The sequence below is a fragment of the Octodon degus genome, unplaced genomic scaffold (genome assembly GCF_000260255.1).
Source record: "Octodon degus isolate 3935 unplaced genomic scaffold, OctDeg1.0 scaffold00087, whole genome shotgun sequence".
Classification (NCBI taxonomy): domain Eukaryota; kingdom Metazoa; phylum Chordata; class Mammalia; order Rodentia; family Octodontidae; genus Octodon; species Octodon degus.
In genome coordinates, this window is record NW_004524663.1 from 7,615,883 (window position 1) to 7,635,250 (window position 19,368).

At 43.8% G+C, this 19,368-nt stretch overlaps 1 protein-coding gene and 1 pseudogene across 1 annotated transcript in view; one reads left to right on the forward strand and one right to left on the reverse strand.

The window, feature by feature from the left end:
• Nucleotides 1-19,368, forward strand: part of Smarca2 (SWI/SNF related, matrix associated, actin dependent regulator of chromatin, subfamily a, member 2) — a 189,710-nt gene that overhangs the window by 128,924 nt on the left and 41,418 nt on the right. The gene's annotated exons all lie outside the window — the stretch shown is intronic.
• Nucleotides 17,946-18,126, reverse strand: LOC101580514 (annotated as a pseudogene).

A 19,368-nucleotide genomic window follows, 5' to 3' on the forward strand; every position in this document is an offset into this window, starting at 1 on the left:
ATAAATAAATAAATAAAATAAAATAAAATAATGTTTAAAAAAAGAGAAGAAATTAGTTGAGAATTGGCTCATGCAATTGTGGAAATGAAGAAGCCCCATGACATACCTTCAGCCAGGAAATCTAGTGTATAATTTAGTCAGGAGATGGAGGTGGGGTGCCACTGATATGTGCCCCAGATTCCAAGAGCCTGAGGAGTAAGGGCTCCAGAATCCAAGGGCAGGAGAAGATGGATGTCATAGCTCTGTTAGGTGAGAGAAAGAACTTACTTTCCATCTTCCTTTTGGCTTTATTCTGGCCCTCAGTGCAGACCACATGATCCCAGTCTGCACTGTTGAGGGGGAGAACGTTACTCAGTCCACTGATTCAAATGATTATTGTTTCCTGAAATTCAGTCATAGACACTTCCTGAAATACCATGTTACTTATGGCCAGGTCTGTAGCTCAGTGGCACAGCACCTGCCTGGCAAGCGCAATGTCATGAGTTTGATTCCCAGTACCAAAATGGTGATAATGATGAAGGTGATGATGATGATGTGTCACTGGCTATCTGGGCGTCTTTAGCCGAGGCAAGCTGACACATGAAAGTAGCAGTCATTTGTACAGCCCAGACTAAGACCTGGGTCCTTTTTACAAACTTTGACTTCAAAGGACCCTTCCACCCATCTAAATTAAGCCTAAATTTTCCCACTCTAAAATTGCATAAAGCTATTTTTGTTGCATAAAGCTATTTTTGTTTTTACTTTTTTTAAACGATGGTTTTAATAATGATCATTTCCTGCTTTTTTTTTTTCTTTTTTAAAAATGTATTTGGTTGTTACATGGATTCACTACACAGCTCAGAATCATAGGGATCCTCCTGTTTTCATCCTCCCCAGCACTGGGATTACAGGCATGTGCCACCACAACCCGTCTCAGTGGCCAGCTCAGCCTACCCTGGGGGCGGGGATTGAACTGGGGTCCCTGTACTTGCCTAATCTTGCCTAAGCAGGCACTTTAGTCTGCTGAGCTATCTCGCCAGCCTCTATCTCCTGTTTTCTTATCCAAGAATATACGCAGATTTAACTCACTGTCCATCTAGAGAACGTTGGTCAGGGGAAGCTCTCCATACACTGTGTTGAAGCCAGGAACAGCAGTGTTGTAAAGGGTGGTGGTGTGGCTCACAGTCACCGCTGGCCCACCTCATTAATACAATTAAGAGCCAGACTTTAGCAATGCTATTAGGAATGCTGTTGCACAGTCAGCCAGCTTGAAGAGCTTGTCAAGAGCAGGTTTCCAAGTACGCACAGATGGGAATTAACAGAGACAAAAACAGAGTGTGAGATGCTCTAACTGTAGTGTCTTTGAGTACTCGGATAATCAGCAGAGTTTCAACCACATGTGTCTTTCTAACGCTGAAGGTTTAATGTCATCCCTCTGAGATGATATTTACAATCATCCCCTGCAAGGTTCGGGCTTCCAGAGGAGGAGAAGGTGGCTGCATCTTTGGCCAAAGAGTAAGATCTCCAGACAGAGAAGGCAGCTGGATTCCCCCTTCCCTCTGCTGTCTGGGGAACCCAGCCTTTCCACGTGCAACACCTGTGCTTGTGAGGTTTTGGCCAAGCCTGCCTGTCCCCACAGGAGGCAGAAGTACAGCAGAGCCCATTCATTCACCATTGTCAGAAGAAAGAGATTGAGGGTTCAGGTACCAAAATAAGAAGGATCTGGGGGCATGTGACATTGACAGATCCTTGATGTTGCAGAGAATGGCTGTCCTTTGTATTCAGAAGAGTTCAGATGGCCACCCAAAGGAGTCAGGAAACCTTCCAGAGCAAATATTAGCTCTTACTGCAGTCTTTGCGTAACCCTCAGTGGCCTCCTGGTGTAAGTATAGTGAAATGCAGACACTAACTGTAGTGTCTTTGAGTACTCGGATAATCAGCAGAATGTAAACCACATAAGTCTTCCTAATGCTGAAGATTTAATGCCTTTCCTCTGGGGATGATACTTACAAGTGTCCCTTGCAAGGTTCAGGCTTCCAGAGGAGGAAGTGTCTGCATTTCACTATACTTACACCAGGAGGCCACTGAGGGTTAGCGTGGTTCACGATGCTGTGGTCTTTTCCTTCCCTGCTGTCTGGATAGCTTCTCCCTAAGAACTGTCTTTGTGGCTCTTCATGCCTGAGGCCTGCCGCTTAGCATTGCGCAACTCTCTTTCCAGAGACACCCTTCCTGGCCACGCTCGCTGAAGGCCATATAGCCTCTGCTATCAATTGCCACACCTCATAAATCAGTTTTCTACATGGCCATTGCCTCTATTTAAAGGTCATCCATTTGTCCTGTCCCAGCAGTATTAAGCTCCAGGAAGACCAGGGTCTTTACCTGCCTCTTCCACAGTTCCATCGAAGAACCTAGAGTGGCATTGCCCTTCCAGTACAAACTCAGCACGTGCAGAAGTGAAATCCTGGACAGAAGCAAGAGCGAAGAGAACAGATTGGTCACATTGTCATGACAGAGTCAGAAGTCACCTGCCTTCTCTCTTACTAGTAAAACTTACTGGCATTTCTCCCATTAGATTCTAGTGATCCATGTCTTCTCATAAGGAGTTTTTACTTAAAAGAATTCTAAAGCTGTGCCACATTGACAGAAGAGTACTTTTGAGCCGTTCAGGAACGTGAAGGCTCTGTTCTCATTTCAGAACACAATGATGAAGATTATTTCAATATGCATCAAAGCTACAACCATTACTTTAACTTACCTATTCTTCAAAAACCCTCATAGATTTTGTAACAGCTGTCTTCTAGCTTTGGGCCCTTGCATTTCTTTTTCAAAAAAAAATTAATATAGCTTGTCTAGATCAAAGTTAAGAGACACACAAAAGCACTAAATTAATTGGGTTTCATTTTTCAATCTTATATAAGAAAGTTCCCTAAATGAGTGTGCTGATTTGAAGTGGAATGCCATGCTGCCTTTTTGGTGGTTTCCTTTCTTATTTTATATTAAGGAATGAATTGTCAGAATCATTAAAAAAGAATTATGGACGGAAGCATAATATTTTGCTTTGGGCAAAGCTTGATTCTTGCACTGCCACTTCTACTGGAATAAAATTTTGAAGGTCATCACGCTCATAGTCTATCACAGGAAGCACATTCTCACATGTGGCACTGCCTCAATACCGTTCCCCTGGACCATGTGGAATATTTTTCCAAAGATTATTTTGAATGGTGTTCCCTGAAAAGTTGGACTGCATGGAGACAGCCAATGATTCTTTTCTCTTCCACTCTCACTGCTGGTAACAGCAACAAAATCGTAGGTCAGACCTTGAGATCTAGAGTGTTCTCACTGCAGATCTGTCACTGTCTGCCCATGTGACATCTTGCATAGGTCCCTTTACCTCCTGGGCCTTAACTGCTTTTCTGGACTGTGCACATGAATGGAGGAGTTGGGGTGGGAAAGCAAGCCCAGCCTGTCTCTCCTGCTGTATCACTGTTCAACTTCACCTTTGGTGATCCTAGAGAATGATGTGGGTTAGCCTTGGTTGGCTCCACTTCAGCGGGACAGTGCTCAGGAACAAGAATTCAGACTTTTCTGTCTGGTCTTAGTCTTGCTGTCAACAATCCTTCTTCACAAATGGTTCTGTAGTGTCTGTGGACTCTGTACTTGATCCAGTAGGTAGATCTCCATTCACCTGGTTTTTGCATTTGAAGATCTGAGATGAATCAGTCCTGGTGCTAATGGGACCCAGTGGATGAAATGCCAGCATGGCACAGCCAGTGAAGGGAGCACCTGCCCTGCCACACTACAGAGAGCTCTGTTCCTTCTCTTGTGGTGGAAGGCCTAGGCAATTCTGCATAAACCAAGACCTAGAACTGCCTAGCACGCTGTCATCTACTAAACCTAGGCATGGTGGTATGTGCCTGTAATCCTGGCACTAGGGAGGCTAAGGTAGGAGGATCCAGAGTTCCAAGTATCCTAGGAGCTTAGACCCTATCCAAAAGCAAAACCAAAAATATATCCCAGAACTCACTCCACTGGCCAGCTATTCCCTGTCACTGAGGATTGAACCTAGGACCTTGCACATGGCAGATAGGTATAATCCTCCAGATGTCAGCATCTAGCTGGTCATACTGTCCCTCAAGCACTGTGCAGAAGAAATTATAACAGCAGTGAAATAGACTGATACAGTTCATTTGAAGAATCAAATTTTCCTTCAACCATCAAGACCAAACCCATTTGCACTTACTTTTAAGTTAAAAATAAATCAATACAGGGGCTGGTGAGATGGCTCAGTGGTCTAAAGCACCTACTTAGAACAAGTTTAGCAAAGAACAGGGACCGCGGTTCAATCCCCCAGCACCACATGCTAGCCAGCCCCGCCCCCTGGTGGGCTGAGCTGGCCACACACACACACACACACACACACACACAAATAAAATTTTAAAAAAATCAGTGCACTCATGTCATGATATTGTCAACTCCTGGTGTCTGTGGGTCACACACCTGCTTCAGCCAATCACAGATGAAAATGCTGAAAACAAATGTGTCCGTTCTGAACATGTTAGATTTTTCTGTCGTCAGTCCCTAAACACATTGCAGTACCCATTTACTTAGCCATTTACATTATGTATTATAAGTAATCTAGAGATTTAAGTATGTGGGAATATTGTGTAGATTATATATGGGGGGGGGCTGGAACCAATACCTCATGAGGCCAAAAGGTGCCTGTCATTGGAATGCACAGGGCGACGGATATTGAGAAGTAAACCAGTGTCAGCCTTCCTAAGAGATCACTGATATGAACATTTTGGGGCTCACTGATAAATATTTATCATTGTCTTACTGGCTACATGAACCTGGGGATTGACTTTTTTATGAGCTCTGTCTTTCCATGGTTTAGAATCCTTATCCAGAACATCTGGAGCTTTTTTTTTTTTTTATGTAAAGTTTAAAGTTTACTTGGAAGGCATTTACTTGAAGACGTTTCCTTGTCAAAATGAAAACTAAAGAGTGCTGGAAAGAAAACAGAATCACCTGCAGCATGACTGCCCTTTGTGTATCCCAGCTGTGGAAGGAGCCCAGTGGAAGTCTCCCCATCACAATCAGAAGCATTCTTAACCTGCTGGGAGTCTCGGATCTTTAGCACCAGTAGTTTCAGGAAGGCCCAGCCAGGGGTGCTCATCAAGCCTCGGCCTGTTGGCGTATTTGTGAGTCTTGTCTTTCCCCTCTGCCAGGAGAACGCCCTGTTTTACAGGGCACTTGGTGCCAGCGGTCTGTGTTCTTGTTGTTCTGACCACACAGGATAGGTGGGGGCATGCCCTCCCATGCTGGAATAGTGGATTTTGTTTCCTCTCCCTAAACAGGCCTCTGGTGTTTCAGATGGTGTTTGTTCTTTCTCTTTTAGAAACAGGGTTCACCTGTCTTGCATTATGTAATTGGTGCTTTTTTTACTGTTAGAAAGTCAAAGGCAGGCATCACCCCTGTCTCTTTCAGGAGGATTTCATAACCCAAATTCATTCCCATAGAATTTTTAGAACATTGTTTCTTGTAGTACTGGGGTTTGCACGCAGGATCTTGGGCATGGTAGGCACGCACTCTGCCACTGAGCTGCACCCTTCAGGAAGACCTTCCATCAGATTAACCTGGCTCTCTCTTAGCGTCCATCTTTTCTCCCTTCTCCATATTAGATACTGCCAGGCAGGATGCTATAAGTACACTACCTTTGTAAATCCTCTTAGAGACTTGGGTTAGGTATTGTCCCATTTTATAGATAAGGAGTTAAGCCTCCCATGGAGAAGCCTTATGAGAATGGAGAACAGGTCTGGAATTTATATCACAGGTATATCCATTTTGCAACAACTGCTGTTTATTGCCTTTTGTACTTTAATGATGAATATCTGGGCAAACCTGTGGAGACCATGGGCATTTGTTAAAAAACGAAAGTGCTTACACAATGTATAGCCTCTTTGCCCATGGAGCCGACATCCTGCTCTCCTGGTTTGTGAATTCTCTCCACTTCTGGAAAAGGTGTAGGAGCTCAAGTCAGATGAGGAGGAGGTCATCCCAGTGACTTGGGAGATCTTGCACTGGAAAGCCTTAAGACAGCCTCCCGGAGGGGATGCCAAGCAAATATGAAGGCTGTTAATCCTGCTCCTCCTGGTAAGGGTTCTTCTTTGTGGATTTGCTTGAACTGAGCAGCAGGACTCTGGACATTTTAGAGCCACACGTCAGTTTTGGCAGCTTTCACTGGCTTTGTTTCTGGGGAAGCTAGGCCCGTGCCTACCCTCTTCTTTATCTTACATTCCACTTTTGCACTAAGGGCTGCTGATCTTTTCTCTGCCCAGGGTGATCTTGTGTTGTCTATAGGATTGAACACCTTTTTTTCCCCACCAGTCATTTATCTCTCAAAACCGAAGCAAGACAGCCTGTTGAATATTGACAGTTAAAACATAAGGGCACTTTAAAGAGATGAACCAGAGCAGAATAAACTAAAAAATGAGGTCGTCGTCTCACATTATTAACTGGTTTATTGTTATTTACTGTGCTTTTGTATCCCTTGAGTAGTAATCACTTAAGCCAGGTGTTGGGAGTTCTTCCTTGGTGAACCCTGTCATTTTGAGAAAGGAGAGGAGTAAACGACACCGATTTCATTTTCTCTCAGCAAGATATTTGGGTCCCACCGGTGAGCAAGGCATCAGTCTAACCGACTTAGGAAGCTTCTTATATTAAAATACCTCTTTAGAAAAATTTCCGGAAGAGATTTCATACTTTCATGCAATTCAAGTACATTTTTGAACAAAACAAACTTCTAAAAAATATGATTAAACCAATTGAGTGAAAATATTTATGTTCTGAAAGTACAAGGGAAGGACGGATTGAGTAGGATATTAACGAAAATGGCATTTTAACCTCTTCTCAAATGATGAGCATGATTTTACGTGGACGGGGATTCAGAGGAGAATTCCAGGCCAAATGCAGCACAAAGAGGCTTGGAAATAAGTGGCTTCTACCCAGCGACCCTGTGCATTGGATGCTTAGGAGTTTTTATAGGCATAAAAACTGGGAGGAAAAGCTAGGAAGGAACCAGACCGGAAGGCTAAACTTGAGCTTTATTCTGAACTGAGAAAGAAGTCAGGGCCCAAACAAATTTAAAATGAGAGAATGAATGGAGGCGCCCACCCTCCTGAGTGGAGACCAGATAATCATTTGCATTGTAAAGGTTAGTTGAAAAGGCCCAAGCAAGGAGGTGGGGAAAGTCCCCAAGGGAGGCCATTAATTACATTTTGCACTGTGGGAGAGACTTGGTCCAAGCCGGGAGGCCTGTTGTTCGTGAACTATGTTAGAGGCAAACTATGGGGTGAGTGCTGAGACTGCCGGGTGTGAGGAGGGAAACATGATTCTACCAGTCCCCAGCCCAGGTGATGGCGGAGGGTGGGGGGCTCCAGGGGAGGGGGGTGATGCTGTGTTAGATCAGACAGAAGGACACGGGAGAGAAAGATTTTCGCGGTTAGAAGAAAAGCAGTAAACTTAATCTGAGACCTCCACTAGAACAGCAGAAATCCCAATTGGTAACTCCAAAGAGAAGTACAGGAAATAGTTTTTGGAGGCCCAAGGGCAGATAGGAAGTCCAGTTCGGATGGAGGGGCTTGATTTCTCTCAAGCAACCTGACTTCAGTAGTTGGGGCTGCTGAGAGAGAAGGCGTTCACCACGTGGAGATCTATCTCCAGGCCGTCCAGAGTCCACCGAGGAGCCCCTCTGCCGGAATGGTAAGAGTAACAGCTTCCCAGCTTATGCCTTGTTTGGAAGGGCAGCTGTGAAGCCCTGTAGCAGTAGTTCCTCAAGGGGCAGGGAGAAACTCGCCTTTCGCTGCTGAGGACACCAAACTCATTGGCCGTTCTAGCTCTGGGCTGGGCAGGGGCACTGGCCACTTACACTTGTGTGTTATAATGCATGAGAAATGGCAATAAGGACCAAAAGAAAGTTGGGAGAGTCTGCATTTGGGGGAGAAAAATTTAGACAAGATAGAGAAGCCCAGCTATAGCATTGTATAGTAAAGAGAGATTTTTAAGTAAAAATAATGGAGGAATAAAGATAAAATTGAGGCATTTGTAGGAAAATGAATGCACTTTAGACCTACTGTTAGGCAGTAATCAGATACAGTGTGCCTCATATGAAAACATTCATAGAGAGGAGACAGAAAAAAGAAAAGCTATATTCTAAGTACTGTGTGTTTTTTGTTGTTGGTCTTTAGTTTTACACTAATAAGGTTTGAGAGCTCACTTTAGAAGATTTACATTTCTTTGGATATGTTAAGGTCTTTATTGTTGTTGTGAACATGCTCTATTTGGAAAGAAAAGAAGTGACTTACTAAACAAGGAAGTCTATGAAAACAGAGAATGGCTCAGTGATTATCATGAGTTAGTGGGGAGAGTGGTCAGGATGGCAGAAATAACCTAAGTTTAATTGCTGTTGTGGTTGTTCAACTCGTGGGGTCTGTTGCATCTAACATTTTAAATTTATAAATTGTATGGTATAGAGATTTTGGTATGATAAAGTTGTTTCACTTTTTTTTTTTCTTTTGGCATCAAGAATTGAACTCGGGGCCTTGTGTTTGCCAGGCAGGCCCTGTGGCCGCTGATCTATATTTTCAGCCTTGTTTGAGTTTTTTTTATAAAAAGCACTGGTGGAGAAAGTAAATGATGTAGGTTGTAGAGGAGATTAAGTTGTATTGGAATTGGGGAACATGTGGCAGTTATTGAAAAACTGTGTCCCCGAGGGTGCCTAGCAGTTATACTGTGTGGTCACAAAGTGTGGTCCGGAGGTGACTCTGGAGCTTGACAGTAAAGAGAAGGTGGGAAACGATGATGCAGAGTGCTATCAGGAGTTTGGTAACAGAGAGCTTGAAGATGACAGAAATATCTAGAACCAGCAGGCTTGAGTTCATTATTAGTGTTCTGTAAGCGGTTATCCACCTCAGAGCAGTTTCTCCAGGAGTCCCTGCCTAAAAGTCGACTTTATATGCAATTATGTTCATAGTATCTATGTTCCTCCACCCAGTACCTTGGAGTGTGCTATAAGGGAATTGAGGAAAGGTGAAGAAGGTATGGACCCTGTAAGGAAAATCAGAGTGAGCTGATGGGGGACTGGCATTGCCCCCTAAAGCATGTGACACATACACAGTGTGCACGTGGACAGGCGTAGGAAAGGGTTTGTGGTGAGAAGGGAGGGAAATGAGCAGTAGGAATAAGTGTAGCGGGCTTCCTTGAGCACTTTGTGTGTGTTCCCGCCTCTAGCAGCTAGGTACATGGCTGTTATCTTAGCCCAGTGTTCTGTAACAAAAATACCTTAGACTGGGTCATTTATAAACAACGGCAATACCTTTCCCACAGTTCTGGAGGCTGGAAGACCCAGCTCCAGGCAGCAGCAGTTTTGGTGTCTGGTGAAGCCTCCTTTTGCTCTCCCCTGGTGAGATGAGGAGAGCCTCAGGAGCCTGCTTGTTTTCTTTTTTGGTCCTGGGGGTGGAACTCAGGACCTTTTGCTTGCCAGGCAGGCACTTAGGCCACAGAGCCATCTCCTCAGCCCTTTATAAAGATACTACTTCTAATCATGAGATTTTTGCCCTCAAGACCTAGTAACCTCCCAAACGCCCCATGTCCTAATACCCCAGGGCTCAGGATTTTAACAGTTCTGGGAGCACAGCCTTTTAAACTATGGGGGGGGGGGGAGGGGGGGGAGGGGGGGGGGGCCTCCGGAGGGGGTGGGAGAGGGTCCGGCCCACGCTGCGGCGGGGGGGGGGAGATGGTGAATCTGATTGGGTAAAATAGGTCACTGTGGTCTGCAGGTTCCAGATAGGCTTGCAGTGGTTGTACTGAAAAAATCAGGAATATGAGTATGGCAATAACGTGGTGAAGGAGGGGCAGCTAAGATCTAACCAAGGAGACATACTCCATAATGATTACGAAAAAAAATAGAGAATCAATGCTATTAAGTCTAATTATGGGAGGGAGGCCAGGCAAGAGTAGGCAAGGTAAAGTGACCTCCCCTTCCTGTGACTGTGCCCCCTCCACTCTATAAAGAAAGAACATCAAAGTTCTTCTTCACTGCAGTAATATTAACCAGTGATGTATTGCTGAGTGACCATACCCATTAAGGTGAAAAATGATACAGTAGGTGGGCACAGGTGGTGATTTTAGTTGGAAAACATGACATGTGACTGCTGCATATTTTGGTGTGAGGCTGAAGTTGCCTGTTTGAGTCTGTTAAGTAGCACACTGTCTTCTCTCTTGCAAAAATGACACCCAGAATGTGTGACGTAGGATTTCCAGTTTGGGTGTTTTTAGAATGACTGAGAATATGATACCAACAAAACATGCGGTGTATAAACTTCTCAAACTATAACATCTCAGCCGGATTAAAAATTGTTTTTTTTTTAAAGAGATGCATTTGTGTGTGTGTGCTCAGTGTTTGTAGGAATAAGAGCCCTGACACAAGGAACTGTGAAACGACTCCCTCAGACCTGGGGGTCTTTCCCTGGGTCAGGGTCCTCAGTGGAACTCAATGATGGAGCCTCAACTCCCTTCAGCTGCAGGGACTGTAGAGTATTCACCTTCTAACATTTTTTCTAGCTGGGCCACTTTCTGTAGAGCGTTTTAGTGACCGGCTTCTATTTCTGTATGGCCGTGGCAGCTGGAGCCAGCCCCTCTGTCTATCATTAGGTAAGCCACTGAGGGTATTCGGGTGGCCAGGTCTCCTGATGTCCCATTCTCTGCCACCCCGTTCTTCCCATCTTGATTTCAGCCTCAGAGTCCCAGTAAAACTGTTATTCTGGCCTAGGATAACAAAACTAGCTCTGGAAACCAGGCAAACCCACAATAAACTTACGAGTTTATTACTAAACCCTGGTCATGTTTACCTCTGCTTTTACTTCTTTGTTCTTTAAAATTAAAGATTTCTACTAAAGGAAAAATAAAATTTATGATTAAAAAAAAAGTTTATTGCATGGCAATAAACTTTGTTTGCAAGCGCATATATATATATATATATATATATATATATATATATATATATATATATATATATAGTTCTTAAGTAACCAGTACTGAAATTTATTTTTTCCTTTAGGATCATTTTTTAAAATTTGTTTTGAATTTCTAACTTTGTTAAATAATGTTGGGCAGTCGTCCTTGACAAATAACATTAAAATATATTTAGAAGAGTAAACTGGATGTGAAATTACCATACATTCTCCTGCTTTTTTTTAACTTTGAGTGGAGAGAGCCCTGTAATATGTGCATAGCTATATATCTGAGTATCCTGCATGTATATATGCTTGTGTGGTATATGCCTCTGTGTGGGGGGTCCAGTTCGCTTGGCACGCTCGCTCGCGCTCTCACTGCTCTCTCTCTCACTCACTCTCCTTTCTTCCCCCTCATTCCCCTTTCTTGGATACAGGGTCTCACTACATAGCCCAGACTCACACTGATCCTCCTGTCTCAGCCTCCCCAGTGCTGGGATGACAGGCGTGCGCCACCATGTTTTGTTTCACAGGAGCGCAGGAGCCTGGGTTTCCAGAGCCAGAATGGCACGTCGTACCTGGGATCAAACTTGGGTCCTTCTGCTTGCCAGGCAGGTGTTTAGACCACCGAGCCATCTCCCCAGCCCAGGACAGCTCCTTCTTGTACATAGCAAACTCATTGCCTGTCCCCCTTGTCCTCTGCTTACTCATCCTTTCTGTGTAGGACAGTTTCTCTGTCTGGCTTACATGCCTGTGTTCTTGATTCCGTTTCAATCACCACACCAGTTAGATGCACTCTTTCATATCTGCAGTTCTGATGCCTAAAAGAAGCCGCTCACTCATTCACTCGCTTATAGTTCTGTGTATGCAGAGACCCTCTTACCAGGCCCTGCTCAAACCTAAAGACTGCCCCCGAGGGACTTCCATTTTCTTCAAGTGTGTTCAGGACAGAAGTTGACCAGGAGGCAGAAGCTCTAGGTGGAGCTGTTTCCCACAGGTTAACAGGACAGCAAGAAAGACAAGGTCTTCCACGACTCACTCAGAAGAATGCACTGCAGGTCCATCCAGGCAGCTTGCTTTGTACCCTTCCAGGATATACACATTTCCATTGCTATGGTACAGTTCAACACCATTCCCCCAGCACATTAGCTGGCCAGGGCTGCCATAACAAATCACAGATGGGTGGCTTAAACGCAGATAATTTATTATGTCTCTGCTTTAGAGGCCAGAAGACTGAGATCAAGGTGTTGTCAGGTTTGGTTTCCTCTGGGGCCTCTTTCCTTGGCTTGCAGATGGTCCCATCCTTTACATACATTTGTCTCCTGTATGAATCCATGTCCTACTCTTTCCGGGCAGGACAGCAGTCAGATAGGATCATGGCCCACTCATGGCTTAGTTACTAATGTACAGGCTCTGTCTGCAAATAGAGCCACACCCTGAGGTGTTGGTGCCTAAAAACTCAACAGACAGATTTTGGAGGGACATCATTCAGCCTATAGTACTGCGCCATAATAACTGAATTAGAGCATGTAAAATGCAGGCTTTGCTACCAGCTCCACAGTCCTCAGATCACTCTAAACAACATTGTGTACTATGGCCAGTGACCAATCACATCTCTCCTTTCAAGTGTATCTGTGATTGGTCTCTGAGCATCTGTTAGTCTAGTCACAGACAGTGAAGTGTGTGGTGCTGTTTCCTCCAGGTAAAAACCTATGCGATGTTTTCTAAAGGTAGCAGCTCAGCAGAGGGAACTGTGTACCAAAGAGGAAAGTGTAGCAAAGAAACAAGTAATAAGCAGGAAAGGAAATTGCTTCTGATTAGGAGGTTTGAAAATGATGACATCAAAATGAAGACCATGGGGCCTGGGTCTGCATGGAGCTATAGTACAAAGCCTACTGAAAAAGTCCAGTGAATGTAAAAAAAAAAAAGACAGTCACTCAACATATCAGTTCAAATTGTACTAGGATCAGAAAGCTGTTTATGGTTGAAATTGAGTTTTTCTATCTACTTTAGATTGAAGACTATAGTAGTAATAAATCCCAATCAATTTGAGTAACATTCAGGCCTATATGTTGAAGTTAGTTGCCTTATTGAAAGAAAATGGTCACTACATGGAGACTATAGAAAAAGCCTTTCACAGATTAAAAACTTATTATTTTAGAAGTTGTCATGAATTGATTAATGTTAAAACTATCTTGTGAGACTAGTAGTACTCATGAGGGTACTTGTGTAAGGTTTGCACCCAGAGTCCAAGGATTAGTGAAGGCAGGTGTATCGTGATCATCAAATATTTAATGCTATGCAGTAGACCTTTTGGAAGACACCCTCATGAAGAACTTACATGAAGAAAGATGAAGGATTTCAAAATATCCATTAAGGAGAAGCTAAATATTCAGCCAGGGAACTTGTTGAAAAATGTTAAGATATCTCAGAGGAAGTACAGCTGGCCAAAAAATTTCAAATTAAAGGACCTCTGAGGTCTTTTGCAGCACTGAAAGGGCAGAATGATCCAAATTTAGGACTATGGCAGTTTGCCAAGGCGTAGAAATCATGCTTGGTCCATGTCATGAGTTATTTCAAGAGGAAAAAGAGGGCAAACAGTATTCAAAATGCTGCTGATAAATTTATTACAAAGAAAACACTTTCACATTCAATTTTCTGTTGTTAAAATTGTGTATTAGGTAAATGTTCATTTTATTTTTATTCATGTACATAAAACCGATAATAAATCCATTCTTAATGTTTTTTTTTTTTTGGTGGAACCAGGGATTGAACTCAGGCCCTTGTGCTTGCCAGGGAAGCACTCATACTGCTGAGCCATCTGCCCGACCCCTCATTCTTAATGTTTTTAAAAATGAACAATCTTAATTTTTGCATGGATTATTCAATAACTGGAGTTTCAACTTGCACAGATATACTTTTGTGGCCTCGCACTTCCATGCTCAGTAGGGATCGTGAGTGTGTTTTGTGTCCTTTGTGTCATCTTGCAGGAAGTGTTTGTGGGATGTACCATGCTGTGTCTTCGCTTGCATTATTCACCTGAGTGTAGTAAACATATTTTGTTTTTGTCATGTTGGTTCAGTCATAATAAAAAATAGCATTTACTGCTGTATGCTATAAACTAGAACAGCCTGTTAGTTAAGGGTGTGGCTTGTGCTGCCAAACTTCCAGAACCCAAGTCCTGAGTCTACTACTTAAGTATCTGGAGGAAGATGGCCCTTTTGCGTTCACCCAAACCTGACTCTGGGAAGCCACTGGACATCTATCTTGTACATCCTTATATATTTGTATTTTTTGTATTTTATATATATATATATACATGTGTGTTTCTCTTTTCAGCACTGATGGAAAGATTTTGGTACTGGCAGTGGCTCTAAAGAACCAGAATTACAGCAATTAAATTCTTTAATAGCTTTACTTGGAGTTGGCTTTTTAGTTTGATGAGACCTAAAGATGCCATAATCTCTTCTGATAATAAGCAGAATTTTGATAGTCTTTGGAGTAAACTGTTTGATACGCAATGTAGAGCCATTTGATTATCCTAATTCACACTTGCTAGATGTAAGGAGGTTAATGATCCCATATATGAAACTTTGGGGTATTTTTGGTAGGGCAGGAAATATAATGATACTGGTTGGCTGGCTTTAGCATCTCTGGACAAACTAGTGCAAGAAGACAAGAAGCTCACAACATCTATAGGAAATCGAATGTCTTCTAACCATGAGGACAAATTAAGAAGGGCACAGCTATTTGTTTCTCAATAAAATTATGGGGAAAAAAAGGGCACATAAGGAGCTCAAAGAGTCATACTGCCAGCTCCAGACACATACATAATCTAGAAGTTTCTTAGTATGTCCTGAAAGAGAATCTCCCCTCCTCTAGGAACAGGACTAAGGTTACAGAAACCCAACCACAGGCCTTCATAATTTTCTTTTTTGGTGGAAATACAGTAAATTTAATGCTCACCCTCAACGGTTATCTGAAGTAAAGGTGAAAGCTCTGATTTGAAAAGAATGGGAGCACACATACAGGGACAGAGATGTTTGGGAGGATCCTGGCAAGGCTGTGGATGTGTTCCTAGAGCAGGGGTGGCATACCACGGTGGCGGCATAGCATGCATGCATGTTCTTTATTTTTATTATAAGACTAAAGATGTTAATGTTTGAGTTATTTTTCTAAAGTAAAACCTCAGTATTCAGGTTCAGTTATAGTATTTGCATTTTGCCATAAATAAGTTTTGGGTTACAGTTTGAGCATTCGTCTCTAAAAGATTCATCATCACTGTCCTAGACTCTAAGGAGACCATTTTGCCAGAGGAAGAAATTTTCCCCATCCACAGTGCAGCAGGCGTCCCCAGCTCCACCCCCATTGGTGCTGACCTCCCCCAGCATCCCTGAGAAACCTATCCTGTGTTGATAAGCAGGGTGCTATTCACCCTCCGTAGGACCCATCCTCACCACCTTCTTTGGCTTCCAGGCCTACAACTAAGCTTAAAGCACAGAAGGCTCCTGCTGGGCTGGCCAGATAGCTCAGGGCACTAAAGTGCCTTCTTGGGCAGAGCACAGTGGCCAGGGTTCGATCCTCAGCCTGCTGTGCTAGCCCCACTCCCAGGACACACTGAGACAGCGGTTGAGACTGGGCATGGTGGCTTGCGCCTGTAATTCTAGCACTTGGGAGGCTGAAAACAGGAGGATTACTACAAATCTGATCTACGTAGTGAGACCCTGTAGGCCCTGTACTAAATAACCTACGCCCTTCAGAAAAAGAAAAAGAAGGCTCCTAAGGGTAAGGGTAAGAAGTAGATTGTGTGATTTGTGAGGAGTTCTGTTAGTCTCCCAAAGAAATTCTGAAAATTTCCAACTCTTATAAATAGGCCCAATGAACAAGTTTGGGGATGGCTTTTATGAGTGTGGGGTAGTGGTAGAAAAAACATACATCTGGAGAAGGTTAAGTTTGACAGTGTGGGGCAATTAAGCAGAGGTTCTGAATTCAGTGTTGTAAGTCCTGGAGTTTAAAAAAAAAAGGCATTAATAAGTGTGGATCAAAAGATGGCCCATTGGGAATGAGAGATGCCTGATATTTCTTAGTTTACTGCTGATTTAGAGATTTAAAGGTGCAGGGAAATGGGAAGGCTGGAGTGGGTCTGTCATGTTAAACCTATTCTTCACCCTGGGATGGTCCCAAAAATAAAAGTTTCATTAATATTTTGAGAAACAGATTCATGAGGGAAGCATGGGCATCCCCAGAGAGCCCTGGCATTGCTGTTTTCTGTGTGCCAGGCTTTGCGGTGGGCACCAAGATTATTCAACTGGGAAACTTAAAGGCAGTAGGTTTAGTTGGATCCCAGACTAGTATGGGTCAAGTGGCAGCATTTAGTTGCCAAAGGAGGGGTGCACACACTTAGCACAATAGGTGGGTACACTTAGTGTAAAGGACAGCAGAGGCAGAGGCAGAACCATGATTGGAACGGTCTGGCACATGTAGGTCTATGTCTATGCTACTGAATAGACATGTGTTCCTGTGAGTGAAATAACAGGAAGCCTACTAGATTCCTACTAGGTTCATATAATCAGAAAAGTTTAATGACAAATGAACAGAAATCTGCTTCAAATAGTAGTATTAGTTAATCGTAGCCCCTGAATTTTGAATGAAGAGGATACTGGATACCCTTGAGGAAAGACCCTGGTGGCACTCTTTCTCTCATCTTTCCTTGTAGGGACCTAAGGCCTTTCACTAGGGTGACTGTATACCAGGGGAAGGGAAATGATTAAGCATTTTGGGGACTATCAGATGTTGGGTTTGGACTGACACTGATTCCAGAGGAGCCCCAATGTCACTGTGGCCGTCCAGCAAGAGTACAGACCTATAGAGGTCAGGTGATCAACGGAGTCTAAGCAAAGGCCGTTTCTTTGCTTAGTGGTTCTTGGAGGTCCTGGAATCCATCCTGTAGTCTTTTCTCCTGATTCAGCATGTATAACTGGGCGTAGATGTACTTGGTACTTTGCAGAATTCTCATACTGTTTCCCTAACCTGTTGTGTGAGCGCCACTGTGGTTGGGAAGGCTGAATGGAAGCCATTAGAGTTGCCTTCACCAGGTGAAATAATAAACCAAAAACGATAGCTCATCCATGGAGAGATGGTAGAGCTTAGTGCCACTGTTGAGGACTTGAAAGATGTAGGTGTGGTGGTTGTTCCCACCACATCTCCATTTAATTCTCCTGTTGGACCAGTACAGATGATAGATGGGTTCAGGAGAACGATGGTGGACTACTGTGACCTGAATCAAGTGATGACTCTGATTTTGGGGGGGGGGGGGGTTTGCAGATATTAATTTTAATAGTTCAAAACAAAAAGTTTAGTAACAAAGGTTAACAAGCACCCATTATGATCACTAAACTGTGCATTCAGCATTATTTGTGTCTGATCAACTATACAAACATTGCAATTTTTCTTTTGACAAGAAATAGGAATTCCAAACACAAGAGAGGAAACTACTAAATAAAGGTCAAAAGGGGCCGGGGAGCTGGCTGAGTAGAATAAGTGCTTCCCTAGCAAGCGCAAGGGCCTGAGTTCAACCCCGGGTTCCGCCAAAAAACAAACAAACAAATCCTGTCTCTATTGGGGTGATGGCTCAGCAAGGGCTTGAGTTCAATCCCCAGTTCTGCCAAAAACAAAACAAAATAAATAAAGGTCAAATCTGCCAGCCTAGCACCATAATTTCAGTCTTTGAGGCTCCCAAAGAGCTGGAAGAAAGACATGGGAAGACATGAGGAGCTGAAATTGTGAAGAATAGTTCCTGACTTGGGACCCCATTTTCATGCTGAGGCCATGCAGTCTAGCAAAGAGGAAAATCGCTGATACTGGAGACAGCACACAGAAAAATTTGGGAACAGAAGGTCAGGGAGGCCACTGCAGGCAGGAGAGCGGTGTGTATGGAATGCAGTGCTTGCAGCAGCCTCAGGAACTAGGGAGCTTCTTCTTGGCTTCCAAGTCCTTTTTAATCTCTTCAAGTTTTTTAGCCAGGTTTGGTATGTCATAGTTCTGAGCTAGGCACATTCCCATCATGTTGCCAAAAGTAAATCAAAGCAGGAACTGGAGCATGTTGTCGGCAGGGAGAACCGGAAGGGCGCCTGGGCCGCCACAGCTACGCAAGTCGCTCCAATGACCCTGATTATAGTTGCTGTACCAGATGTGGTGTCCTTGCTTGAGCAGATTAACGCATCTCCTGGTACTTGGTATGCAGCTATTGATTTGGCAAATACCTTCTGCTCCATACCTATTCATAAGACTTGCTAGGATTTAGGGATTTAAAGGCACAGGGAAACAGGAATGCTGGAGTGGATGTCATGTTAAACCTAATCCTGATGGCTGACAAGGTCAGTAATACACCCTCATGGTCCTATCCCAGAGTTACATTAACTCTCCAGCCCTATGTCACAACCTAGTTTGTAGGGATCTTGATCATTTTTCTCTCCCACAAGAGAGAGAACACTGGTCCATTACATTAACATTGTGAGGATTGGACCAGATGACTCGAAGGCAGCAGCCATTCTAGATTTGTCAATAGAGCATTTATGAGCTAGAGGATGGGAAATAAATGCAACAAAATGTCAGGTACTTGTACCTTACTGAGATGTCCAGGAGTCTAGAGGCGTGGGGCATGTAGAGATATCGTTTCCAAGGTAAACAATAAGTTGTTGCATGTGGCTCCCCTACAAGCAAGTAAGAGGCACAACACCTAGTGGGTCTATGGATTTTGAAGGCAACACATTCCTCATATAGGTGTCTTACTCCAGCCCATTTGCTGAGTGACTTGGAAAGCTGCTAGTTTTGAGTAGGGCAAAAGAGGCAAAATGTCCAGGATGCTGTGAACAAAAAGAGGCAAAATGTCCAGGATGCTGTGCAGGCTGCCTGTCACGGGGCTCAGGTGACCAACAGGTATGATCCACCAGAGCCAATGGTGCTTGAAGTGTCAGCGCCAGGTGGGATGCTGTTTGGAGTCTCTGGTAGGCCCCCATAGGTGAGTCCCAGTGGAGGCCTTTGGGATTTTGGAGCAATGCTCTGCCATCATCTGCAATCACATATTCTCCCTTTGAAAATCATGTCTTGGCCTACTTCTGGGCCTTAGTGAAAAGTTGGCCATGTCACACCAGATGACCATGCGATCTGAGTATCCACCCTGAGCTGAGCATTATCTGATTGATCAAGTCACAGAGTTGGGTTTGCACAGCAGCTGTCCTTCATTAAGTGGAAATGGCATATATCTGATTGAGCCAGAGCGAGTCCAGAGGGCATAAATGAGGAAGTCACATGAAGAAGGTTCCAGATGCCCATGGTTCCTTGACTCTTTGCTATATTGCTGTCTGTTTCCCAGCATGCA